The sequence below is a fragment of the Coloeus monedula genome (genome assembly GCF_965178545.1).
Source record: "Coloeus monedula genome assembly, chromosome: 6".
In the NCBI taxonomy this organism is placed as follows: domain Eukaryota; kingdom Metazoa; phylum Chordata; class Aves; order Passeriformes; family Corvidae; genus Coloeus; species Coloeus monedula.
The window spans coordinates 40,610,327-40,617,283 of NC_138786.1; positions in this window are offsets into that span (position 1 = coordinate 40,610,327).

The window sequence follows — 6,957 nt, forward strand, 5'->3', positions numbered from 1 at the left end:
ACAGAGAAGTAAAGACAATATAATGCTTAACAGTCTTCATACTAAACCAAAACACCTCTGAAATGCACCTTTGCCTCTAATACAATACCTTCCAGCCTTTTTTAATAACCATATTTTCTGTACTGGGAATGTTGTAGCAAACATTTTAGGATGAATTTAGTAGATGAAAAGATAATAAAAATAATTTTTCTATGTCAGAGCATTTTGAAAAATGTGAAGAACTGCAGAGCAAGTGCTGTTTTATGTCTAACCAAGCCCAAATTTTAAACCCCCCTTCTGTTGTATTGACATTTAAAATGGGCTAGAAATAGAACTGGGGGGGGGGGGAAACAAACAAACAATAAAAACCACTTCCATAATGCAAGCCCGATCAAAGAGATATTGCATTATAATCTTCTGATGAAGGCAGTTTGGTCTGAGGGTTTGCTGAGGTACTTGAACCATTTAGAAAAGTAGTTCTTTATTTTGAGCATTCTGATTTTTTTTTTTAAGAAGTTGGCGCTGAAGTTAGTAATTCACACAAAAAAACTCTCAAGTGATTGTTTAGAAGGCAAAACTTCCCAAAGCAGACAAAAAAATTACTCCTTAGGAACAGTAAATTTGCCTATATCAAATGAAAGAAATACATGGAAATCTCCACAAAACAAAACAATACTTAGTACAATGACCCTCTGCATAGGCTTTAATGATCACTTGCACAATTGAAAGTGACCTTTATTTCTCTTGCACTATCCTTTCACTAATGTCTTTGCTCATAGAACTATGCAGTCTGAATTTTTTTCATGTTTCTGACAAAGTGATCACCATAATTTTATTTCCAGTGTCGTATTTCCTTTCTGCTGTGCCTTGTGCTGTATCAATAGGACAGTGCTGCCTGCCATTGTTTGGATGAGAGTCAGCCACCATGCAGTCTCTGCAGCTGGGCAGAGCCCTATTGTTCAGTGGTGTTCACTTCCATCATCTGATTGTACTTGTAAATTTGGATGCAGCAAAAACTTGTTGTTCCCTTACTGTACTTGGAATTGTACATATCAATTATCTGAAGGGATTTATTGCTTGAATTGTCATCATCTTGAGCTATTCAGTAGGTCCAAGATACAGAGAGATTTTCATGAGGGAGATGAAAAATACATCTTATATAAAAGCAGCCCAGTGCTAAATTGCGTATCTCTGCTTCAACACACAGGATGAGCAGAGCCCTTCAAAGAAAAAAGCAGACAGAATTTGGAGTGTCAAGCACTTTATTTTCACTATCCTTAGTCTCAAAAGTAGTATAATAAGGGAAAAATTCTATCACCTCATTTTCTCCTGGTATGTAATTTTCTTGTAAGTAATTTTTTCTTTCTGGGAATAATTAGAAAGAAAGTTAGCTTTGGTCTGTGAAAATGCAGCATTTTTCTTTGCATTGAGAGACTCATTCTAGACTATGAAGAGTCAGAAAGCCTTTTGCTTTTAAATTCTAGGAGAAAAGGAAATGACACTGAAAGTCTGAGTGCTGCTCCTTCCTTCAAGCTCTTTGACTTTGCTATGTTGTGCAATCTGAGATCTTGGCTAGCACCTTCACTTCAACCCTCCCTCTAGATCCATACATCTCTGTATATAACACAGTACAGTTTATTACCATTACCTTACACAATTCAAACATTCAAGATGAGACTGACCTCCCAGCTTAGCATCACTTCTGCACACTCTTAAAAGATGGTCTGTGCTCAGATACAAGATCATGAGTTAGCCTCAGTTCTAGTAATTATTGGCCTTACCTAATGCTGTTAAGTCAATGGGAACTTCTAATGAGTTTCAAAGGTCTCCAGGTCAGGATTTTTGTGCATAGTAAATCCAATGATGCATTAAGACACCCCTTAAGTTTTGCTTTAAAACACTGACATTTGGAAAGGTCAGTCTGAACAAACACTTGAACTGGTGATTAAGAGTAAGCAGAGCTAAAATAATATATTATTATCTCACAAGGAGATTGCTGTATGCTTTAACATATTTAAAGTAAGATATTTACATTCTTCAAGGATGGTAAATGGAGAAATAAAATACCTCATTGCTTATGTTACACCTCTATGAATGTTTTCAGAGTGTTATTATAGTTGTTGAGTTTTCCAAGTAAAAAGCCTTAATAGCTTTTAACCTCAGTGCTTGTTGGGAAAGAATGGTTCAGTCCTTCAGCTGGTACTTTCCTCTGACACATTTAAGGAGTTAGCACAGCCAAGAAAATTAGAAAACAAAATAGCTCAGCTAGGGCACTTGCCTAGTCATTGCTTAGTGAGAACCCCAGGCAAAGACAGAGCAGCTCTCACTACCTATGATAAGATTCTCTAACATTTACAATTCACTACTGCAGTTGCTATTCAGTCAAGACCTCCCATTTCAAGTTTCAGCACTTAGTCCATTAATGTATCATGTTTAATTCTGTAAACTCCAGAAATAAGCTGATTTTGTTATTGTGATACTGGGACATGCAGTTACTCTGCCCTGAGCCACTCAGCATGTAAAAGCATGCTTAACTGGGTGAAAAAACCAGTTTGTCTTAGGTCAGTAAAAAGCACAGAGGAGTGATAAAATTCAGCCCCCGGAAGAATGCAAAAACTCCTGCAGTGTTTGTACTGAATAAAGTTGGCTTTCTCATATAAATAAACAAATCAAAGGTGATAGACTCCACACTTACAAACATCACTGTCCAAGTGTAGTGGTTTGGTCCAAAATACTCATTACTGTTTATCTGCTGTGAGATAAGAATTAGGAGAAATGCAAAGCAGGCACCAAACTTGAAAGAATATAAAGTTTATTAACAGACCTAAAAGAGGGAAGGGAAAAAAATTATACCACCTTCAGAACTCTCCTCCTCCCGCCACCTTCCTCCCTTCTCCCACTGACAATGTAAAAATACAACCCTTAAGATGTTCAGTCTGTTCACCACTTCCATAATAACCTTGTTTAGTCCATTTAGAAAGAGAAGTCTCTTCTTGCTCATGCTATGAAAACATTATCACAACGAGACAGCCGCCCACTTCCAAATATTGTTCAGTCCATTTAGGAAGAGGAGTCTCTCTGCTCGCATGTGAGTCCCTTCCCACGACTTGCAGCTTTTCCCGCAACTGCTTTAGAGGGTCCACTCTTGAAGTTTCTTGGGGTACAATTTTAAGGTTGAGCCGTTCAGAAACAAAAACAGAGGCCCTTCTCCTTCCCTGGGAGCAAAGGGTCTTCATCATCTTCATCGTTAAGACTATCTCTGGGAGCATCTCTAGGTACTGAGGTTTTCTCCTTTCCCATTTGGAGCAAAAGTCCTCATCTGGTTCATCTCTCCCTGTCCAAACTTCTCATGAAATTACAGCTGCGTCAGCATCTGCCTATCTCAGCGCAGGTGCTTTTGCTTACGAGTTGAACACTCCACCCCCCATATCTTCATGAAATTACAACAGGATACTCTGATATATCATAGCTTCACAACAGAATTTCAGCTTTAAGCATCTCCTCTCTCTCTTCCCTCAGGTTTTCAGCTCTTCACAGCAATAAAAGGGTTAATCTCACCTCGGCCTTGCAGCTTTGCAGCTGGAATGTTGAATTTTTCTTATCGCAGTGGAGAGGGGGGAGAGCCGAGCCGCTCCGGCTGCCCACGGCAAGGCAGTGGGGGGGGTTCCATGGCTGGAACAGGTCCATGGCTCCAGGATGGCTGTGGCCCAGCCCGGCCTGGCCCGAGCAGGGCCTGGCTGTGCCCGCTGGCCCCCACACGGGGCCCGCAGCCACCTGTGCCAGCACCAGGAACGAGAGAGAGCTTGGGGGGGAGTTTGCCTATTCTTAAATGTGGATCACAGAGGTGTTCACAACTTTAAGTGGCTTAGAGAATTGTCCATATTCAAACTGGCCAGCTGATAGGTTCTATCAGTTCCCAGAGGAAACTGTAAGCACCCCTTAGCAAGGACATCCCTTCCGGGACTATGCTTGCTAACCTATGACACCAAGACAAACCAGATAAAACAAAACTTAAGTTTTAGTTGATGTTACTATGCAAAGGAGAGTAAAATGACAAGTCTTTACAACTTGCACATGGTGTGATTCTTGAGCTGTCCTGTGCAGGGCCAAGGGTTGGCCTTGTTGATACCTGTATGTCCCTTCCAACTTGGGATTCTGTGATTCCAGTTTATACTCACTAGTTAGTCCTTCAATTCCATCTGTAACCAGAGTGAGTTTGCTGTGAGGGAGAACACTTAGTCTCTTCTTCAGCCTCATGGCTGATGAATGCCTGGAAGAGAAGGGATAATGAAGGCATGAAAGTAGACTTAAACTTTTTTGGTAGCCACTAAAACCATATTTAATTAACTTTTAACTCTCTGTACCTTAGTGTCCTGGTTTCAGCTGGGATAAAGCTCATTTTCTTTTTAGTAGCTAGTACAGTGCTGTGTTTGGGATTCAGTATGAGAATAATGTTTGTAACACACTGATGTTTTGGTTATTGCTAATTGGCCCTTACCCTATGTCAAGGATTTTTCAGTGTCTCATGCTCTGCCAGTGAGGAGGTGCACGAGAAGCTGGGAGGGAGCCTGCCTAGGACAGGTGACCAAACTGGCCAGAATGATGTTCTATACCATAGAACATCATGCTCAGAACATAAACTGGGGGGAGCAGGATGGTGATTATGGCTCAGGGACAAGCTGGTCATTGGTCAGCAGGTGGTGAACAGTTGTACTGTGCATCACTTGTTCTTTGGTTTTATCTCCCTCTCTCCTTCTGATTTTTATTACAATTAATGTTATATTTGTTTCAGTTATAAAACTGTTCTTACCTCAACTCATTAACTCCATTTCTTTTTCTTTCCTGATTCTCCTCCCCATCTCCTTTGTGGGGGTTGGGCAGGGAAAGGGAAGTGGGTGGGTGGCCGCAAGGTACTTAGGGTACTTATTTGCGAGCTGAAGTTGAACCATGACAATTAATTGCCTATATCATTGTAGAAAGGGTGACCTTCTAGAGCAATAAACTGGATGCATTCCTACAAGTAAGCTCTGTCTGATAATAAGCATGGCCTCTCAGGCTGAAGATTGCTGCATTGCTGTGGGAACAGTGGATTACCACTGCTGGCTCTGGCAGGAGCGGTTACCCAAAATATGTGACAGGGTTGTAAAGAGATGAGATCTATATTTTTCATGGAGCTGCAAGAACCAGTTCAAGGACCGATGATGCCAAATGCTGCACATGTGGGAGAAAATTGCCATTGTCAGATGCAATCCAGTGACTTTTGACAAGTGGAAACAAGGGTGTGATATAAAAAGTGTTCTGACACACTCTTACTAGTCACATTCTGGAAAACCACTGTGGTGAGGTAGGAACTAGTTGGAGCAGAATTTTTGATACTTAACATGCTACAGAGTCAGGGACTGTGCTTGACTACGGAAAATAATGAAAAATGTGTATGCTGGCTCATAATACCATGCTAATAATACAATGAAAACTGAACTGAAAGAGAAAAACAGATTTCTGAAGGTTTGTTTGCTGCTTAACCCAAGTATAACTTTCTTCCTGAGAATGCTGTGAAGTTCTTCCCACAGGGAAGTAACTGGAAGTCAAGGTATAGAAAATGGAACATACTGCCATCAAATGAAATTTGAAATCTTAAGCAACTGCATGACTGAAATAAATGTTTAAAATCATCAAAGACAAAAACATAAATAAAGAGAGGGTAAATCTTATGAAACCTCAGAAAATAGCTACTCAGAGCTGACCAAAAATGTAAAAAAGCAAACACAGATGCAAGAAAACTGATAATTATCAACTGCACCTCTGAGTGAATCACACTTACATTGGGTTACAGCACTGCAGAATTATTCACCTGTTACAAAGTTCATTTTCTGCTGTCCTCTTTCATGTAAGCCCTGTTCATCCCTCACGTATCATCAGACAGAGGTTGCATCTGACAAAGGAGGTTTCTGTCTAAGAAGGTGCTGCATCTTATGCTAATAAGTCTTGATTTGATCCTTGTAGACCACTGGAACGTTTGCCTGACAACTACTGAGTAGACTCCTACTTATTTTGACTAATACTTCTTCTTGGAACATCTGTGTTCACCATGATTGATGGTCCCTGGCATATCTTTTCTGAAGTTAGTACAGTCAGATGAGATATTTAATTGGGAAAAAAAAAAGTGTCTTTTTGAATCTCCACTGGCTTATGGCTCATGAGATGTCACCTTATTCGCTGACCTATATGTTATAAGAAACAAATTCAGAACTATAATTTTTGACAGTGTAAAAACACGTTTTGGTACAGCTGGTTCAGGCAAACTGGGCATCTAGTGAGCATTTTTATTATGGAGAGAGCATCACTTGTTATCAATGTAACTGAGAGAAGTGTCAGCCTTTACCTCTTAACCAGTGCAATAGTAAAGTTAAATATTTACCATAAGGGCTAATTTGAGTAAAAAACATCTGACTCGCTGTTTTATTTGCCCTTCTACTATTGTAATTCAGTGGGTCTATCAAGTATGTTGACAGATTTGCAACATTAGGTGGGAGGTAGTTCATGACAACTGTTTTGTACTTCATCAGATAAAACTCATAGGTAAAACTCCAGCTTCAGTAAGTGCCGGATGGATCACAGATGGCTTATGAAAGTGCTCAAAAACACATGGTGAGGCTTTGTCCTGTCAGATGATCGCCTCTCCTGCAAGCAACATGACATCCACCTAGGAGGTAACTGGATCCTTGTCTGTGTCACAGCTTACCAACAGATACTCATTCACCATGTGACATGCTCCTCATGCAGTTGCTCTTCCCTAAGATGCCGATGTGACAATGGCACTATATGATCAGGGAGCAAGTAAACATCTGGTCAGATGAGGTGTCTTCCAGTGCCAGAAAAAATCCATATTTTGGTGTAATACAGGGAAGCTCCAAGTCAAGGGAGAGAATGGGCACATACCATCTTTTTATTTACACTACTGATCCTATTTCATACAAC